This window comes from Gallinula chloropus, assembly GCF_964237585.1.
Source record: "Gallinula chloropus genome assembly, chromosome: 5".
In the NCBI taxonomy this organism is placed as follows: Eukaryota; Metazoa; Chordata; class Aves; order Gruiformes; family Rallidae; genus Gallinula; species Gallinula chloropus.
Window position 1 is genome coordinate 39336973 of NC_140090.1, and position 21979 is coordinate 39358951.

Here is a 21979-nt window from a genome sequence, read left to right on the forward strand (position 1 = left end):
CTGATGGGTAACTTAATCAGCCGTCACTTGGGAAGCAAGGCTTCCCTGAGGAGCATATCATGATCAATAGACCAGATGAAGTGCATCTACACCAATGCATGCAGCATGAGCAATAAACAGGAGGAATTAGAAGTCCTTGTTACTAAAGGAGACTATGATGTGATTGCCATCACTGAAATGTGGTGGGATAATTCACAATTGCAGGTTACAAACTATACAGGTGTGACAGGCTGGGTAGGAGAGGAGGTGGGGTAGCCCTGTATGTCAGAGAATGTTTTGACAGCCTGGAGCTAGAGTATGGTGATGAAAGGGTTGAGTGTCTCTGGGTAAAAATCAGAGGAAAACAAAATCAGGGAGATACAGTGGTGGGAGTCTACTATAGACCACCTCATTACGAGGAGGAAGCTAATGAGTTGTTTTTTAAACAACCGGGAGAAGTCTCGTGATCACCAGCCCTCGGCCTTATTGGGGACTTCAATTTACCAGATGTCTCCTGGAGGTACAATCCAGCAGGGAGGAAGCAGTCTAGCAGGTTCCTGGAGTGTTTGGAAGACAACTTCCTGACCCAGCTGTTGAATGAACCCACCAGGGAAGGTGCCCTGCTGGACCTGTTGTTTGTGAACACAGAAGGCCTAGTGGGGGATGTGAAGGTTGGAGGACGCCTGGGGCATAACGATCATGAGTTGATAGAATTCTTAGTACTGGAGAAATAAGAAAGGGAGACACCAGAACAAGCACCTCGGACTTCTGTAGGGCTGACTCATAAGATTCCATGGGAGGCAGCCCTTGAGGGCAGAGGAGCCCAAGAGGGTTGGTTGCTCCTCAAGAAGGAAATCTTGGTGGCACGAGAACAGACTGTCCCAGTCTGTCGGAAGAGGAGTTGGCAAGGAAGGAAGCCAGCTTGTCTGAGTAGGGAGATCCAGGAAGATCTCCAGGAAAACAGGGAAAAATATGAGCTTTGGAAGAAGGGGCAGGTGTCTTGTGACAACTATAGGAACTTAGTGAGATCATGTAGGGAGAAAGTCAGAAGGGCTAAAGCTCAACTGGAACTCAGACTGGCCAGTTTTGTAAAAGATAATAAAAGGTCCTTCTATAGGTACATTAACAGTAAGGGGAGGGTCAAGGAGAATCTCCAGCCCTTATTGGATGCTGAGGGAACATTAGTGACAAGGGATGAGGACAAGGCTGAGGTCCTTAATTTCTTTTTTACCTCAGTCTGTAATAGTAAAGATGGGTATTCCCTGAGTACTCATCCTCAGGAACTGGCTGTCAGAGAGGGGAAGAATAGCAAAATTCCCATGGTTCGGGAGGAAATGATTAACGACCTACTTGGCCAGTTAGATACTAACAAGTCAATGGGGTCAGATGGGATTCACCTGAGGGTGTTGAGAGAACTGACAGATGTGCTAGCCAAACCCCTTTTCATCATCTACCAGCAATCCTGGCAGACTGGGGAAGTTCCACTCTACTGGAGGATGGCAGATGTGACACCCATATATAAGAACAGCCGGAAGGAGGATCCAGGGAACTACAGGCCTGTCAGTCTGTCCTCAGTCCCAGGGAAGATCATGGATAAGGTCATCTTGAGAGCTATCGTGCAGCACATGCATGATGGCCAGGGGATCAGGCCTAGTCAACATGGGTTTAGAAAAGGTAGATCCTGTCAAACTAACCTGATCACCTTCTATGACAAGGTGAGCTGCTTAATGGACAAGGGGAAGGCTGTGGATGTGGTCTACCTGGACTTCAGTAAAGCCTTTGACACAGTTTCTCACAGCATTCTGACTGAGAAACTGGCTGCCACTGGCCTGACAGGTGGACCCTCAGCTGGGTTAAAAACTGGCTGGCTGGCTGGACCCAAAGGGTGGTGGTGAATGGAACCAAATCCAGCTGGAGGCCGGTCACAAGTGGTGTCCCCCAGGGCTCAGTCCGGGATCCAGTCTTATTCGACATCTTTATCTATGACCTCGATGAAGGGATTGAATTCTCCCTCAGTAAGCTTGCAGAAGACACTAAACTTGGAGGAAATGATGATCTGCCTGAGGGTAGGGAGGCTCTTCAGAGGGATCTGAACAGACTGGACCGATGGGCTGAGACCAATGGGATGAAGTTTAACAAGGCCAAGTGTAGAGTGCTGCACATGGGACATAACAACCCCATGCAGGCTTGGGGGAGACTGGCTGGAGAGCTGTCAGGAAGAGAAGGACCTGAGTACTGTGTACAGTTCTTCGCTCCCCACCATAAGAAGGACATTGAGGTCCTTGAGCGAGTGTAGGGAAGGGCAACCAGGCTGGTGAAGGGGATGGAGGGCAAATCCTATGAGGAACAGCTGAGGTAGCTGGGGCTGTTTAGCTTGGAGTAGAGGAGGCTGATGGGAGACCTTATCACCACCTACAACTACCTGAAGTTGTAAAAGTAATGTAGCATTTTCTTTCTCTGTCACTATGGTAATCTTGGGGTCTGCTGTTAAGAATACAGAACAAATAATTACTCTTCCTGAAAACAAGAGAAAATTGCATAATTCATGTTTATTACTGCAGAAAATTACATGTAGTGGAGTTTGAAATGGATGTAAAATCAATGATTTCTTTTTCAAGTGTATGGAAGAATGGATTCTATAATATTGGCACTGAAATAGGCTAATTTTGTGTGTGTTCTAAAATGCCAGTTTAAGGATTTGATTGTCCAATTAACTTGGACCAGTTGCAGCGCTGGGAGGCCAGTATTACAGGCTAAAGTACTTTCTGCTGCAAGGAGATAAAATACTAGAATGCTGTTTGAGTCATCAGAAGTTTAAATTAGTTGTAGTCTTGAGGTATTGACTTTTCTTACCTCTCTCCCATATGACTGTACGTGCATTGGATACTTGTGTAATTGGATACTTGTGCCTTGCACAATCTACTCTTTCTCAATAGTATCATGTGGATAAAAAGGATTGACAGACTGTAATAGAGGGGAAATAAAGATAAGTAGCTTTATCAGATACATGTTTACACTAAAAGTTTCCAAACACTGTCCACTGTTGACATTAAAAATCCCAATTTGGGGGTCAAAATGTATTCCTTTAATCCATGTCTTCCATTTTGTCTAATGGTGTGGGGGGTGAACTTCTTGTTTTACCTCCTTTTGGGACTTAGAGGGCCCAAAGCGTCTCTGCTTCAAGAAAGAAAACAACGCAGCTTAATGTCGATGTGTCCCCTATTCAAATGACGTGTAGCTCCAGATTAGTATCAGACCTGCTGATTAGAAGTTCAGTATTTTGTTTTCTTGGACAAATTGTTTGCAATCCTATGTCCTCATAACATATTTATAGTAAGCCTTGACATACTTGTAAGACAAGTAAACCCAGAAAATAAGATGTAGCCTAAAAATATGTAAAAGAAACCCTCATCTGGTATCAAAGAAAAATGTCTGCTTCTAAACAGTCTCTATAGCTTGTTTTGAAGCCATAATGATTTTCATATTGTCAGCATAATTTTTCTTCTAGATTTCATTCTTACAACACATGGAATTGCTTGTAGCCTCTGTTAATCCCAGGGCAGTACTTTTCTTGCACAATACTTAAAAATAGTGCCTGTTTAACCAGAGCACTATGATACTTTCTCGCTCCTCCGTAATCCCCTTAAACTCCTTTGGTGATAGGCAATTCTCTTTTCTCAGTGCAGCCAAATCCCAACACCTAATTCCATTTTGACGTTCAATGTTGGTATTTTTAGCTTTCAGCAAGATTTAAGAGAACTGGCTAGATGAAGAGTCTAAGAGTAGGAAGGAGGTTCCTAAGTCCTCACTAAAAAAGGGTTGGTCATTTTTTTCCAGTGCCTTTCTCCAAAATGGGGCTATTCCAAACATCATTGAAGAGGCTGCAGAAAATATTTAGTTGTTGATATCCATCAGCACCGATCAATTTGTATTTGGAATAATCTAGATCTAAGTAGTTAGAGGAAAACTCTGTCTATGTGTTGAGTGAATACAATTTATTGTAAATTACTTACTGGTGTGCTTTTAGAGTCTGCTTACAGTTTACCAGCATTTGCTGTATTTTTCAACACATGTAAAAGGGAAGAAGGAAACACATGCAGGTTTGTTGGCCTGCATATACTTTTAATACTCTAAGAATTCGTTGTTGTTGCTGAGACAAGTCTGTTGGCTGGGTTTTAGTAGCTAAATAAATCCAATAGGAAAGTTACGTTTTCTTTCTGAAGTATTTTGGTATTATAGGTTGTGTACTCATCCATCTTAAGTTATAAAAGTATGATTAGGTAGTCCCTAACATACCTTTCTTGGAATCCCAGGAGGAAAAAATAAAAAGCTTTATAGCTCACCTAAGTTTCCTGAGCAAAACCCTATGTATGTCATTCTGCACAGGTTTCTTTTGTTTTTCCCAGCCTCATTGAAAAGGCTTCTGCCACTGAAGACTGTACCATCACTCTGAGCAATCAGTTCCATGATTTTGCTATCTGTATTGCTAGGAAATATTGCCTAGTCCATTTTTTTTCTCTCCAGTTTTTCTACTTTAGGCTTGCCATTTCTTGCTCTACTCACAGTAAACACAGAGAATGTATGCCACTTCATCCTAATTTCTATATGGTCTGCCCTTTGAATAAATTTTCTCTTCATTAAACATCTCCATTTCTTTCAGCTTTATTTTCTAAGTTGTGGAGTACCATGCGAACTACAGTTTCTGTCCTGATGCTTTTAAGCCATTGATTAAAAATCTGCTTATTTCATCTCAATTCCTCCTGCTTCCCTTTGAACTTCTTCCAAATGATCTACAATTTTTTGACGTACGGTGCCAAGAATTCAGGTAATACCCTTGGTGTAATAATTCTTCCAATGTGTTTTATAAACTAGATTTTTGGTTTTTTGGAAATAGAGTGCTTTTCCTAGTTGTGGCTCAATGATGTCACGCTGTCTTATTGTGATGCAAAGTAAAACTCATACATCCATTTTTTAGAAGACACATATGACTGGGACAAGCCTGACTTCCTAGGTGCAGTTCTTAATAGTGCAGTAGTGCCTAGGTTGCACTTCTTAATGGGATTTTTGCTTTTCCAGTCCTTATCTCCATTTTTTTAGATAACTTTTAACTCTTGCCTTGTCCTCCACACAATAGACTCCTTGAAATTTGGTAAGCATTGTCTCAATTCTGTTCTCTGCCTCACTAACAGGAGTACACAAAAAGCTAGCTTGATAGCAGAAAGAAGGAAGCTTGTCCTACATACAGCCCTGACTTCATTTTGACAGAGGATCAATGATTCAACCTGAGTTTTCCACCTACCATTTACTAGTTTTGTCAAAGACTTGTTTATCTAGGCTGTCAGACTGTCATGTGAAATAAAGAAATAAAAAATTCTCCATTATCCATAACGCTTACAATACTGTTCCAAAAAAAAAAAATATATTGGATTGGCTTTGCCCCATTTCTTTTCAACAAATCCAGACTGGATATTGCTCAGATCCTTTTGTCCTTACAGGCTTAAAAGGACCCAGATTTTCCTGGAACTGAGTTCACAGGTACAGTATTAAATGTTTAGTTATTTGCCCCTTTTCCAGCCTTCCACAATTTCTGTCAGTTCTCAAAGGTAATTGTTAATAACTTTTAGATTTAAAAAAGGCCAATTTTTAATATACCTGAGATTTCCATTTTGAAAATACTTTTTAGCTAAGTATTCTTTAACCTATTAATTCCCTGCTTAGGTCAGAAATAGTACCATTCATTAACATTCTCCCAAGCATTGTCACTAAGGCATTCTGAAAATATCTAGACCAGTTGCTACCCAAATTTCAGGTCTGGCTTCCTTTAATTTCTGGATGTTTGGACAAGTGTATATGGTTTTGTACCATGTGAAAAGATTGCCTTTTCATTCTCTCTTCTCTGAACAAGCCCTACTTGAAATTAAATATCAGAGATATGAATAAACTAAAAATTGTTACTACAGCAGGCTCCTTAATGAGTCTCCCTCCTTTGGAGAACAGCAAACAAAGAATATTGTTCTTAAATACCATCTGGAAAACACTGTATACAATGCAAGACACTACTGTCAGGTGTTGAGGGTTTTGGCTTTTTTTTCTCTGAACAAGCCCTACTTGAAATTAAATATCAGAGATATGAATAAACTAAAAATTGTTACTACAGCAGGCTCCTTAATGAGTCTCCCTCCTTTGGAGAACAGCAAACAAAGAATATTGTTCTTAAATACCATCTGGAAAACACTGTATACAATGCAAGACACTACTGTCAGGTGTTGAGGGTTTTGGCTTTTTTTTTGGTGGAGGAGGTGTTTGGATTTTTTTCAACATTCCTACACTCCTCTCTGCTTCAACCTTTACTGACTTTAGCTTTCCACCAGGTAGATGTCCAAAACACCCTCGAGATGTTCTTTTCTGTGCAAGACTTAAAATGGGAGACATCAATTTGCAGAAAAAGAACTGGCTTAGGCTTTTGAGGGCTTTTTGACTTTTGCATTAATTGGGAAGCAGAGAAATGTTTACATCTTTCTTAGTTATGCTTTTGGCCTCAGAGTCAGAACATAAACAAATCCTAAACTATATTGCCAAATGCAGAAAAACCCTGACATGCACAATAAGGGAGAATTTTTTCTTCATAACAATGTTAGATAAAATTTTCTATACAAAACAATCTAAAATTCAAAATATTTTTTATCTTTTACATTTGGTGATTTATTGTGGTTTTAGTTATAGCAAAAGGAGAGTTATAAAATCATTTAGAAACCCATTTTATTTGCTGGTGTATCAGTATCTGAAAAGCAGTTGATTTAAAGCTTCTCAGCTCTGGAAGAAAAAGAGCCAAATCTTGTTCATTACACAAACGGATTTGACACATTTATTTTTGAGAAACAAATGTCTTACTAGGTTGTTTAGGGTAAGCTGTTGAATCAAAAGTCTGTTCTGAATTAGGGCTAAGTAGACATCCCAAGAGATGGATCTTTTTTGGGAAATAAGTCCTTTTTTTTTTCTTCCTCCCTTTCCTTCTAAACACATGGGCCATGACAAAAAAGTATGTGCTGACTTAAATTTTCTGTAGCTCAATATCCTTCAGCTAATGGAAACTAAAAGACTGCTTATTTTCTGAGCAAGTGTCTTCACAGTAGCGTCAAACAGACGTCAATCATTTGTTTGACCACAGTTTACTTGAAGTTTGTAACAGCTCCTTTTTAGGCAGGGTCTAAATGTAAGAAATAGAACATTGGTAATGGTGACTCAGAAGTATCCATAGCACATCTCTTTCAGCTGCTGGGCACAGGTGAGCCATATTCAATTTGCCATCAACCCAAACCCTCAGTTCTTTCTGCCCCCAATTCGTATGTCTAATGTAGATTACCCTGGCCCAGGTGTAGAATCAGGCACTTGCTGTTGGTTAATTTCATACAGGTGGTGATTGCCCAGCTCTCTAGTCTATTCAGATCTTTCTGTAAAGTCTCTACCTTTGAGTCCACACCTCCTCCTAGTTTTGCATTGTTGTGAACTTAATGTACATTGATTCCTGTGTCCATATCATTTATAAAACCATGGAAGAACACTGGGTCTAAAATGGAGCCCTGGGGAAGCCCACTGGTGACTGGCTGCCAGCCCTGTGTAACCTTGCTTAGTCTAATTCTTTGAACTCAGGCCTCAGCCTCATTGAAAACCGGGGCATTTGCCAGCTTCCAGTTGACCAGGACCTCTCCAGGCTCCCAAGGCCACTGAAAAATAACAGCAAGAGGTTTCACCATGACATTAACCAGCTCTTTCTGTACTCCAAGATGAATCCCATCAAACCCCATAGATCTGTGATTGCCAGGCCTGCCTCAGGGAAGGGTGTAGTTCTAGCAGTTTCTCTCAGTCTCTCTGCTACTCCTCAATCTAGTTGCTTCCTCTCACTAAGCAGAGTTCCTTCGCATCTCCCGCTGGTGTGCTTACTACCGGCATAAAGCACCTGGGTGGGTGGCGGCGTGTTCCCGCCGGAGCTCGCTCTGGGAAGCACGTCAAGTCGCAGAGCTGAGAGAGGCTGTGCGTTTCTGCGGGGCGGACACTGCTGCCTGCGGGGTCGAGGCGGCAGAGCCCGGTGCCCCTCCCGCGCCAGCCCGGTTGCCGCCTGCCTCGGCGGCGTTCCCCACGGGCTGCCTTGCTGCCCAGGTCTCCTCAGCCAGCGGGCGGTGGGCGTCCTTTCTCCCGACTGAGAGGCGCCGCGAGGTGCGGGGCAGCGCTCCGTTCGCCAGGCATAGGCGATTTGAAGCATGCTGCCTGTCCCAGATGGAATTAGAGAGCTCTAGTGGGGAGGTAAGGGGGAAGAACCAAGGCTGAAAGAGGAGATGACTCTTTTTTTTTTTTTTTTTTTCCCCCTCAGTTTAAAGCTCCTTTTCCACCTGGAAGCGGAGCTGAGGTACCCCTCCAGCCCTTTGTGTCACCGCTACTGCTGCAGACCTGCGGTGAGGTCGCGAAAGCGGTGGGGTCCGAAGTCCCTTTCAAAAATGACCCAGCACATTGCTGCCCTAAAACCTTTTTTTGACACAGACCTTAAAGAAAGATGAAGCACAGTGAGTGGTTGCTAAAACACTGTGTGGGGGCTGGGAGAGGCTAGAAGAGTCTGGTTGGTTTGGTTTGCTTCAGCTACGAAGTTGAACACTGAGAAGGTCTCCTGTTGGCAGCTGTTAGAGGACCTTTTCCTTCGGTGAAGGTTGGCACAAGAACAGATAAAAGTTGCTTTAAAACCTTTCTGGTGTAGCTTTCCAATAAGAATACTAGAAGTCTAAGCGTTAACCCTGGTAACTTTTCCAATAAAAAAAAAAAATGATGTGAGTTTATAGACTCCTGTTGCCAAAAAACAGTCTCAAAAACAAAGATGGTCTTGTCCTTAAAGTCTGAAGATCACTGAGCCTGAGGAATGCCTCCCTAGCATTGAGTAACTTGTCTGAATCCTCTGCTGTGTACACACAAACGATTTTTTTTTTTGCGTAATTTATATAACTGACATTTAATTCCAACATTTCTGAGAAAGCTCAACAAATTAATTATATGTGTAAACTGTTGGCCATAAATTTATCTAAAAGAAACTTTGGCAATACTTTTGTTTAAGAATGCACCTGACCTTTTCTGTTCCTTTTTACAATGCAAGCATGAGTGTCAGTAGGAGTTTAACAAGACCCAGACAGTAGAAGGGTTGCCAAATTCTCTTTACAATATATGTATTTACTCCAACCTCACGCGCCATGCCCCCCCCCCCCCTTTTATTTTTTTCTCATAGGACTCAAAGTGTTGAAAAACATCTTCTTTCCAGATAAATTTGGAAGGCTTGGGTTGGGAGTGAAGGAGGGAATGGAGGGAATTTGGAAGTCCAGGAACATGAAGTTGTTCACACCCTGCTTTTAATCTGTGAGCCCAATCGGGAAGAGCCTCACTTGAACAGTTGTGTTTTCATGGAAATACTGTCTGTGTAATCTATATGTATGTTAACACTTAATCTTGAAGTCTTTGCAAATATTTCCTTAAGGTTTTCTACATTTCCCCAGAGTTTACCTGCTTCTGTTCTATTCATACTGGCTTAAAAATTAAGGCAACTAATCACTGTACTTTGAAGCACAGATTCAGAGACATGTATGGTTTACTGTGGAAACCACTGGAGAGAATAAACTGGTATAGTTGAGCATTAGAAAAGTATTATCTAGTAAATAAAAGAAGACACAGATGGGGTATTCCTAGAAATTCTTCTGCAGGAGATCTCTCTTGCCTTACGTCAGGCATTAGACTTGTGTGATGTGTTTGGAAGTAATCTTATTTGCATCTTCACATGAGTGTCTGGAGTCCTTTGGGTCTGTGTTCTTTGGGAGAACTGAGTGCCTTTGCACTATAGTCTGCTGTATTTGCGAAGAGGAATTCAATCTAATTTTCACGTTTCAGCCATAAATTATTTGGTTCTGGCTTGTCAGAGTCACCACTCCTCTTTGTGACTCAGTTTGTTCATCCAATGATCCTTGACACAAGAATGTGCTACTTAACCAGGTCTGCTGTAATGCTGACTTGTTCATAGTCTGGACACGCAGCAAATTATACCCACTTATGGAAGCCTCTGAAGCTAGGGTTTTAGTTTGTGTCATCTTTACAGCAATGTTTGACCATACGGTGATATTTATTGCTCTTTTCTGTTACAAAGCACTCTGCAGCAGCCTGTTCCCAGACAGTAGAAGTTTCGTTAGTTTCTTTTTTTTTAAATATAATGAATATCAGACACATTCAATCATCCTAATCTGAGAAGCCCACGAAAGACATATTTCAAAGATGTTTCTATGGAATTGTACGTGGAGTTCGGAAGACATTCTTTAGAGAGTTTCACAGAAAAATCTTCTTGCATGAGATTTCTATAACTGGTTTCTTACAGGTCAGCCAAGTTACCAGTTCCTATTACAGTTTGGAAGATCTTTACCTGGTAATTGGTTTCTGGGAAATTTCTTTGCCTCACTGCATCCTTCATTAACAGTGACATAAACCTGCAGGAACAATAAGGAATTTTACCTGTAAGCCAAGCTGCTGTTCAACCCATGATGCAAGTAGCACTGCTGTATTTGTCAGTTTAAGTATCTTGTATTACTTTCCCAGCACATCTATGAAACAGAGCGTGAAGCTACATCCCAATGGACTTTGTCAGTTAGTCTATGTTAAATAAAAATTAATGTCTAATTTTCAGTGACTCTATTTTGAAATAGAGGTTTTAATGTAATATTAAGGCAGTGTTTAGGTGATCCTCTTAACTGCCTAAAGCTTGCTGCTATGGACAGTTCTGTATTTCAGGGTTTGTTCCTATACTTAAAACTTCCTGGATAAATATATTTTTCAGCTGAGCCTAAACCTAACATCAATCTTTTACATAACCTTGCAACAAGCCAGGTCAAAATTCCTGTGCTGTCCTTGACCTCAACCATGCTGTAGATCTCTGAGAAGTGAGGTAATTCAATTTCTAGGCCAGATGAGAATAGTTTAGTGTATAAATTGGTCCAGATGTATGAATTATCTTCTCTTGCATTAAATACTCTAGGAGTTTGGATAATTTGACATTTGTAGGTGACGGTGAACTTATTTGCCTGCAACATTATTTTAACGAGTACCAAATAACTTCTGTGAATACAAATAACTTCTGTGAATTATTTGTTTGACAGAACTAGTATACTCTTCTTTATAATAAAGAAAAATAAGGAGCAACATATAATTATATAGCATTCCTGTGTCATAATAATTCTGGTTTACATGAATTGGTCACATTCAGTAAATATCCTTGCATACAGTGTCACTTGCTGTTCACCTTTTAGTGAAAAACTTTGTCACTTGAGAGACTGGCACCACAATGCTAACTACAAGCTTGCTTTATCCATTTCCTTTTATTTCATGTAACACTTCAGAAAAAAAAAAAGGTTGGGGGGCAGGAGGAACATGATGTGACTTTCGGTTTTAGGTGAATTTCAGAAAAATTTTGCTTCACGTGTTCACTTGTGCTTAAGAAAGGTGGAGGCACATTTTGTGCAGCAATACCATGGCTCTAGCTCTGCCTCTCAGTTTGTTCTGTAGGAGAAAAACTCACTCTAGGGTATTTGTTATATCCAGCTCTTTTGCAACTCTGTTGCAAAAATTGTTGGTGTTTAGGAGCACTTCTTTCTCCTGCTTTACATGGAAAGACTTCCAGTTTCCATGCTGCAGAACTACAGCAATGGAAAATACTGCAGAATGAAAAATAGACTTATTTCCACTTAAAATAACTCTGCGTTCACCTCTTCAAAAGTTTTCTTCTGTGTCTTCGTTGCAGTGCTAAAAGAATGATACTTTTAAATATCTACTTCAGTAAAGAAAAAAAAAAATAAGGCTGTTATCCTCAGCCATTAAGAAGTTACAAAATCTGAATTTATCCTTATGGATCAGATGGCTAAAGCAACTGCCATGAGCCCAGATGTCTTAGTAAGGTACTTCCAAGGAAGGAAAATAGCCAAGGGACAGCAGGTTATATGTAGGCAATCCAAGTAATGAAGTATTCTTAGGTATAGGGTAAATAATGCAGCCATTAAACAAGAAAGAGCTTGTTTAATGGAAGACACAGTGCAAAGACACAGCTTCTTTAGTTAAGAGAAATTAAATTTAAAAATGTTGTGTTCACATAACCTTCTGGCTAAATGAGTTGCATTAAAAAGAAGAGGAGAATGCAAAAAATTAAGTCATAGATTGCATATATCACTGGAAAAAACTAGAGTAAAAAAATGCTGATTCTGTTTTAATATGCCTAAAGTGATAGTGCTGTAAAGATAATCTGTAGCAAAATGCTAGTAGGCAATTTCCTTATCTTTGAAAAGTATAAATCAAAGAATATTTGAACAACATAGTTATCCTCTTGCAGCTCACTTGATTAGAAGGGTGGCATGTAGAGTAGATGGGTCCAATTTTTGGTTGCTGATAAAACCTGAATCTTAACTATAATAATAAATGGGTTTTTTGCTTTATACGCTGAGTTTCTGTAATGTTTTATACTCAGCAGTGAAGTAGTTGTTTTAGACCTAATCATGTGTGCATGTTAATAAATGTGAATGGCTTCTCTTCTTTCAGTGGGTCAGGGAGTTACAGAATGTGCAAAAAACCAGATTATATCCGAACAGAAGTCATAATTATGCTGTAGGGTAAGCTACTGTAGTGCTGACCTATTCATGAAACATCAGGTCACCTGAATAGAAGTAAAATATTTTGGGGATCTGATATGACACTTTGGCTTGAGATTGATAAAATTGTGAAGGGAAGCAAGTTGGAGACTACTGAATTCTAACAGTCAACTACCAGAATTTGCCATTTTTTGGGTTGAATATGATTTTTACTGCTTTTAGGTTGTGGGGTTTTGGTGATTGTTTTTATTTTTTTTCTAAAATATAAGAGCTGGAGCAAAACAAATCCTCATTGAAGTATCATACAGCACTTTGTGTTTTGGTTTGGAGTGTGGTTTTTTTTTTTTTTGTAAAATCCAAAATTAATCATATGTGAGTATAAATAAAAAGATACCTACTAACGATTAAGAAGGTTTTCTTAAAGCCAACCTCCTCATGCCCTTATGTTTTTCACTTTAGTTGTCACTATGCCAAATCCAAAGCTTGGCGTTAGAATGGTTAAGGAAGAAATGGTGTAAGAGGTCCTTACTTCATTTTTCTGGTTTATTGTCCTAGTTTTAATACCAATACCTCATTTTTCCCTTGTAAAGCACAGTTCTTAGTGACGGGTTTAGTTATGGAAGAGAACTGGGTAGGCAGATTTCTTGGGAACTCTTTCTGAGTACAGTCATTCAAATGCAAACATCTTCTGGGTCTGGCCTGAGTATGTAGACTGGATAATGGAATAAGTGATTTTTTGCTTCTACAAGTGAGACAAACTTGTTTTCCAGTCACAAACTTTTTTACAATCAAAAGGTCTATTGACCAACGAAGAAGGCTTTGAAAACTGTGTGACATCTTATAAAAGACCTATAGATGACAATCTGCACTACATAGAAGTGTTAATTTTAATCACAGATTAACTATTTTCATTACAGAAATGTTGTTTTATTGTCATTAAAATGGGGGGTTCACTTGGAGTTTTACAACATTTCAATACTGCGCTGAATTTGCTTGTCTCTCAAATACATTAACTGGGTGTATTTTGGGTAGTTTCCTGTACATGAAACTTGTAAGGCTGCTTTTTACATCACCAAAGTACAGTTATGCATCTTTTTTTCCGACTGTAGGTTTAGGCAGTATAGTGTTAGGTGATGCAAAGTCCTGAAGTGGGACAATACTAGTTCTTTCCTAAGTGCTCGCACTTTTCAGTGGTGCAGGTTTTCAGGTTTGCTGCGCTCCAAGTTCTGTTTAGTTATGTATTCAAGTGAGGCTGCTCGTAAGTCTACGTAATTGTAAAGGCAGTTGGTAAAAGGTACCAGGGCTGGGATCTTGGCAGCAGCAGTACTAGGTTATTCTAGAGTAAATTGGAGAGGAAACTTTGAGGAGTCGCTGCCAGTTCCTAGAGCTGAGCCTAGCAGAACTCTGCTCTTTACTTCCATATACATTAACATAACTTTAGTTTGGCTCTAGCATGCATAAGAGTGAACGTTCCCCAAAAAGCATTTGGTAGTTTCAGACAGTCTGAAAGCAGTGTACTAAGCCATTCTTTGTCCCTGGGTTGTTGCATGGCACTGGCATATTTTAAAAATTTTCCGGAAGCAGCATCAGGCAATCCTTGTTAGAAAAGGTGGTTGTGGAGCCCAAAAGTGTCAGAAAAACTGAGGAAGAGAATGTGGACCTTGTGTGTTCAAAGCATAGATTGCTCTTTGCATTGTGGGCACAGCATATTGTCTACATTGAGTTTGCAATGCTGTTTCTACAGTGCAATATTTAAAGCTTGCAAAACATTTCTGGATGCTGTCAGCTGAAGTTTGGATTCTGTAATACCTTTGGCCAGAGATTGTATACACAGGAAAGATGTTTTTGGAACTCACAACACATGCGTGGAGCTCCACCAAGATGAATCAGCAGCTCAGGAAACTTAGTCTTAGTACATCTTTTTGGAGCCAATTATTTTTTTATTTTATTTCTCTTTAACAAGCAAGGTTTTAGTGCTGAACTTTTTCCGAAGATTAAATTCTTACCCTGCCAAAAACATTGACCATCTCTGAACAAATGTTTGGGATCATCAGATAGCGATGATGCCAAGTGTCTATTTTTATCAAAATGAAATATTGAACCCAGTCTCATCGCAGTAAAAATATATTGAGCATTATAAGGTTCCAACACCTTAAGGAAGTGGTGTGAATGTCTTCTACACTGTAAAAGAGAAGGACTATTACAGGAGAAGCCTGCAATTGTTATATTCTTAAGCTGGTAGAAAAGAATCTTTGTCTGGCTTACTAATGTATTTTAAGCTGTAGATAAATAATTTTTAGTATGTTTGCATTTTAGAGTAAGCACAGTTATGGCATGGGTGTATTTCAGTGTACCACCAACAGTTAATTCTGTATGTATTTCAGCTAAACTGTCTCAGGTTTTTACCAAGGGTAATGATTGGGGAAGCAGAGTGTCTATGTGCACAGGACCGAGTGGTTCACCCATACCTGGTTATTTACTGCTTTAGTTTGTTACCCTGTCAAGATAGGAATTTTCTCTCTGATGCTGAAGTGTGTTCCACAGTTGTACTTTCATCTGTGAATTTGGAGATCTCTTTCATATGCTACACATTTGGGCTTTGATATAGAATATCTGCAGGAACTGAAATAGCATATTGCTCTTCTGATGATGCTTCAAGAGAAATAACCAGTTGTGTTTAGGTGTGGAAAAAATGCAGTATTCAAACTTAAATAAGATTTGCTGGGATGGTGTTCTTCCAGAGAAACACAACAGCAACACCAAAAATTTTATAGCTTCATACTCAAGCAGATTCTGCTACCTGGGACATAATTGTCCAAGGGAACAAGACAAAAAATGAAGACTTTTGAGGGAAGAGCGAGTAATGTTATTCTTTCGTCTCTTCTCTTGATGTGGAATTCTCTTGTTCATGGAATCAATTCAGTAAGGAAAAAAATAGCCAAACTAAGCAAAGACGATATAATTGGGCAAAAAAAAAAATTATTATTTTTAGATAGTAAATGCCTCTGTCATTTGGTTTGATTTCATTAAATATTTCTTGCCCAATATAGGAGACATCAAAACTTGTCGAAATCGATCTGGGAGTGAAGACCGTCAGAGAAGTCACTGTTCTACTGCAAGAAAAATTTGCTTTTGCAAGAAAATCTTGCAAAGCTTCAAATGACACATTTCGAATGTGGAAATTAATAATTAATCCCAGTAATGCCAGTAGAAAGCATTCTTACAAGAAACTCTGCATGTTTTGCAGTCATCATTAGAATAAGTGAAACCTTCCCTTAAAAACTAATGATCTTTAAGGAAGTTGTGCCATATGTCCTTGCAAAATCAGTAGACAGGCAAGCAATATGGGGTGTGATATGAGCTGCACCTGCCTTTCTTTTTCATTCACAGAAGAAGAAACCTACTCATAAGATGATGATTAATTGCTAAAAATAAGTCAGGTGAATGAACTCCATTTGTCTGCCCAACTCCATCTCTGAATAAGCCAGGATGCTGAATTCAAGGGGGAAATCCTGTATTTTTTTGCCAGAAGTGAAGTGTAAAAAAAACCAAAACCAAACAAACCAAAAACCCAACACCAAAAAAAAAAAAAAAACAAACCCAAAAAATTATGCTGCTAGTATGACTTTCTACATCACGGTAGAATACCTGCATGCTCTGTGGTGAACATTTAATCAAGCAGTTGACGTTCTTATCAAGGTCTTTCCATGTTACTGCTTGCCACTTACTATTCTCTCCTTATCCCATCCTTTGAAAGAGAACTATCTGAGGATAAAGCAGTTCAGCTTTAACTTTAAATGACAGCAACAAGGTAAAATCAAATTGACATGTGTTCAAGTTTTCAAAATGGTCTGTGGTGATTTAATTTTAGCTGGTAAGTTCCAAAACCAGGTGGCATGTAGGATAAAATTAGTGCTAAGTTCTCCCAGAAAGCTTCCACTAATGTACAGTTTTCAGTTTCCTTTTCTGTTCTAAAATATTGGGAAGAATTACTTCATGTTATTGATGTTTGAGTGATTTGATTGGTAGAAGATATCTACTTTCTTGTCCCAGGAGGCAATATTTTTTTAATACTGACTAGCAATATTCTGTGGTAAAGTTTCTTTCCTGCCGTTTTCTTCTAGTCTTTGTTTTCTTCATATTCTACATTCATGCGCATCATAGAAATGTCCAGAAAAACAACTAATATTTGATGATAATGCAGGAAAGGAAATGTATTGTTAACTGACAGTCCACTTCTAAATTTGCCTCACCTCAACTTGTATGTCTGCTGTGGGTCCTCACTGCTGCTTCCCAGGTTTAGTCTCAATTTTTAGTGTTGCAAAAAATTGAAAAATAATTGTACTGTGGTCTGTGGTTTGGGGTTAATACAGAATATTGCAAAATCTGTCTACCCTCTTTCAAGAGCAGGACTTGGCAATATCTTTGAATGAGTGGGGTAATATCTACCTTTCTGTTCCAAAGCAATGTTCTTTGACTTGAGGATATTCTTTGTAACTAACCTTTTACTTACATTATTTCCTATAGTCACCAATTTCGATTAAAAAAAAAAAAAATTAAAAAAATTGAAAACAAATGCTCTAATAAAAGTTACATTAGTATTTGTATAATTAGAATGAAAAAGATGAAATATATATGGAAATCACTGCAGAAGACAAAATATATAGTTTTAATAAAAGCTCTATGCTATCCTGATTTAATTCTTTCTCTCTGATATATATATATAAAAATCTTGCAATGCTAAAATAACTGAACAACTCATACTGTACTCAGAAGGTTCTACCTCAGGCTTCAAAATTTAACACCCTGAGTAAAAACAGTTGGGCTCAACAAGAAGATTTAGTGCTTAGAAACTCCCAGAACCAGCAGGGAGAAAACAGGCTCAGCTTGCTAAGGGCTACCTTCCTCCTGCTATTCCTTAGGACTCCAAACATTTTGTTATAAGAGTAATTCTGGAAAAACTAAGCTATGTCTTTCTTTTTTCACACCTTGTTTACTACTTGTTTTCTTTAAATTTGGTATGTGTTTAAGAAATGGAAATATACTGTACAAAAGGCAGGAAAAAATTCATCTGTTAAGGTCTGGATGTAATTCCCAGTTGAGGTTCTTTGTGTTTAGGTATCCTGACAAGTAGATTTGTTGATTTCAGTGACAAGAGTTTAGGTATGGATTGAAAATATTTTGATGTGACTTGATAACTTGGCCAAAGTTATATACCTCTTCAGTCCAAAAGATGTAGAAATAAGCGATGGCTGTTAGTTTTTAGAACAGACACACATCTAATAACAGGCAGTTCTAAACCTCTGCAGGGCCTTTTTCAAAGGCAGTTTATCTAAAAGCTCTTCCTTAAGGCCAGGCCTGCAGGTCCTAATGAGAGCCTTGAATAGACTTCCTTTTTTCTATTGGGTTTTCCTTTGAGGGTAATTTATCCTGTATTGTCATAGTCCTTAGCCCTTAATCTTGATTTAGGAAGTAAATTTGAATAGCTAAGTAGACCATGTGCTCTTCTGCTTGAGTTCAGTGGTTGTGTGAAACCAATTGGGATTTTCTCAGCTGTTTAATTTATCTGGTAGAGTGCCAGTAAAAATATTAAAGTAGGTTTGTGTTAGTGCCCTTAGCCAAAGCCTTTTCAAAGAAAATCTAGCTTGTCTACTAACAAAGGAGAGTAAGCCATGAGGTGGAATCTCTTTTTCCAAGGCATTTGCTGCCTCTGAGCAGCAAACTTAAGTCCTGGCTACTGGCTCTTGTGCCCAGTTAGGTGTAGAGGTTGACCTGCATGGCATTCTATCAGCTGGGTGATCTAGATTGCAGCTCACTTCCCCCACCTGCCCTTATCTTACAAAGCAGTTAGGGGTAGCAGTTCAAGGGAGGCCATGTATTTTATGCAAGTGGAGTTGTGTGGTCAAAGTTGTAGAAGCGCTTGTGTAGATGCTGTAATGGTGGATGGGATAATCATCATGCATCTAATTGCTCATGGGGGGGGGGGAGTAAAAAGGGGTGCTTTGAAGGTTGTTAGGATGCTTCCCATGTGTATGTGGATAGAGTAGTCGGAGCTGGACAGTTGTATTTAGCCTGAAAGAATAAGGCACCATCAACATTGAAGAGGTGTCTTGTTTATCATGACAGAAGATTTCCTTTGGGTTTTCCCCATGAAAGTAATTATATGAAAATGGAAGTTGCTGTATGTTCAAGGGCTCTTGCCTGTCTAGCTACATTAATTAGAGGTTTGGGGTTGTTTCTGTTTGTTTGGGTTCTTTTTTTGTTTGTGGTGTTTTTTCTGTGTCCCTGGCACATTCAAGTCAAACTATTGCTTATGTGACATGCTTGAAGTTGTAAAAGGAAATATGTAGCGGAGCAGGGCACTGAATGCAATTTGCTCCAGTCCAAAGAATTTGTCACAGTACTGCACAAATGAAACATGCTGACAGCAACAGTTACATTGGAAAGATTCATATCTCTCTTGCCCCCAGATGTTACTGCTAAGCATGACGTTATATGGTGTTGGTCAGTTGGGGTCAGCTGTCTTGTCTGTATCCCAATCTCTTGCCCACTCCTAGCCTGTTCAAGGGGCAAAGTGAGAAACAGAAATTCTCGATGCTTCGTAAGCCTTGTTCAGCAATAACTAATTGACCTGTTGACATGGTTCTGGTCACAAAACTAAACCCCATCACCATAGGGGCTGTTAGGAAGAAAATTAACTCAATTCTAACCGGATCCAGACAGCAAAATTGCCTGTGCTGTGCATAAATGTGGTAGTGGTTTTCTGGATCAACACTTGATGAGTAAACATGGATTCTTAAGACTGCAGGCATCTGTAGTTATTCAATAAAGATGGATTCTAAGGGACTGAGTAGCGAGGGGTAGGGTTTTTATTGCTGCTTTTAGAGAAAGAAGAGGGACTATTTTCTCTTAGTTGCTCGCAATTAAGGTTGCGTCTTGACTGCCAGATTTGTGCCTGTATTGCTGCAAACTGTGGTATTTCCTGTCTTGGTCTGAAGACAGTAACACTTGGACCTCCACTGCAGTCAGAGCTCTCGTGCATTGGCCATTGCAGAACTATTTTCAGATGCATCTGCCCCAAAGGCCTTTGTGCATGTTGATAAAATGTTATTAATGAGTTTGGAGAGTTTTACTGGAATATAGCTACTGTCCTACAGCCTCACCACAACAATTATAAAACCAAGTGAAACCAAATTGAAATTGAGGGCAAATGGAGGTAACAAAGGTGTGTCTTCTCACGCTATAATTTAGCAAGAAGACAGAGACACCAATGTTCAGTGACCATGGTCATAACACCTTCAGCTTCTAAAAAAACCCACTTCCTTCTGTTGAGTACTGTTCTCCACTTAAGGGGCCAGCTGCAAACCAAACATTGAAATATATCTTTAAATATTACAACAGTTGAAATTGATGGAAGTGATTTTTTTTCCTCAGTGGAGTTACAATCAAATTATTCCAAGATGGAATATGGAATGAGTTAGTCTGGGGAAAATCTAGAAATATCACTGACAGTTTTTAATTATGGAGCTTGGCACTTCTGATGCTGAAATAAATTTCTCACTGCTATAAACAAACAGCTTTCTGCCTTTGGCATTGTTCATCTTTCTTGGGCATTTCATAATGCTGTAAAACACAGGTGTGCTATAAACTATACCTAGTAGGAAAAATCTGTTTTGCACACTACTGAAACTTGAGTGACAAGGGGAAAATATCTGTGTAATCAAATATTCTGCATCCTGTATAGTCCCTGTTCAAAGCACTGTGTAGGTTGGCCACTGACCTGCTGAGGAGGTAAGTCAAAGTATTTTCTCTTTGGTGTGACATGATGATGAGCAGTTTTCTTCTTTACCTGACTGCTCAAAGAAAATGGAGTAATCAAACCTCAGCCTTTCCCAGAGAAATGTTTACATATCTGGGTAATCCTAATTTTGTTACCAACTCTTGTAAATCATTTCCAGGTGACAATGAATGCTTTTCCCCCCACTTATTTCTTCCACCCAGCATGCATTTTCAATCAATTTTGGTAGATTTATAAAAGTATCACAATGTAATTTCGTCAGAGGCGCCTTTCATATGTTCCACTGTGGAGACGCTGCTACTTCCCAAAATTTGTGGTTCACTTTTGGGGACACAAATAGATTGTGTCTCAGGATGTGGCAGAAGCCAGGCTCAGAGCTGCCAGGCAGACGTAGACAAAATATGGCCAGTCTTCTGGCAACAGGAGAGAGGCAGCAGATGGTACAGACAGAGAAGATTTGCCAGGCTTTTGACACAGCCTTGCTAGAAGAGATCCTTTTGTCCTGCCGCTTACTTTTGGGCTTGTAGCAAGGGTCTTTGTCATTTCCACAAGTTATTACTGCAAAGGAAGGCTGTCAGTTAATACACACATTTCATTAAGCTCTGAGGAAGGCTAACATAAATACTAAACTGGACTGTTTCATCAGTCCTGGGACTGAAAGTGTGTTACTTCTTCACTAGCACTTTTAGACTGATTGAAAAAAAAAATAAAATTGTTTTCTGGAATTTTTCTTTTATTTCAGAACTGGCTTTGAGTCACCACAGAGTATGATTATTTCTGTTGTGATATCAGCTAAGGACATCACCATTTAGTCTTTGTTGTGCTGTACTAGATGCTGTAGTACTAAAGGCTCTTGCTCGTATCTAAAGGAATTAGGCCAATGTGTGTAATATTGAATTAACCTTTGAGAAATCTTTGGTATTTTTAAGATTGCTAATTTTATTTAGTAAATGGAAAAATAATTGGTACTAAAACTCATCCCCAGAAAAGCTACAACACCTGTTGTTTCCAAATAGTAAACATCAGCTTATATATTGTGGCTTATTTCTCTCTTGTCAAGATTAGTTCTTATAAAACAAGACATTAAGTGATTTAACATTGACCTTCAACAACATACCATTCCATTTAAAACCTAAATGGGTGTTTAAAATAGTCTAAATGGATTAAATATTTTGATATGAATTATAACTAAGAATCTGAAAAGAAAAATAACTCACAATATGGTAAAAATGTCATTATTCTTAGTGATTACAAATGTGCATTTATGTGCTCGTTGTAAAAGGACTATCATCTTGGTGTAATTCTAAAATCCTTTGAAACCTTTAGGTGTAATGTCTGGAGAAGGATGATTATGCTATGTTGTTGTTTTGGAAGTGTTCTGGTGTGCATCTATTAATGTCATATCAGTCCTTTGTGAGCTTTTTTAACTTTTCTCCTCAGTTTTGTTTTTCTTTTTAGTGTCCATCCCTCCCCTCATCCCCCATACCAAATTCCTTCTGGCTACTATAGTATACAAATCAGGAAAAGATACCCAAAGGATTTGGATGAAAAT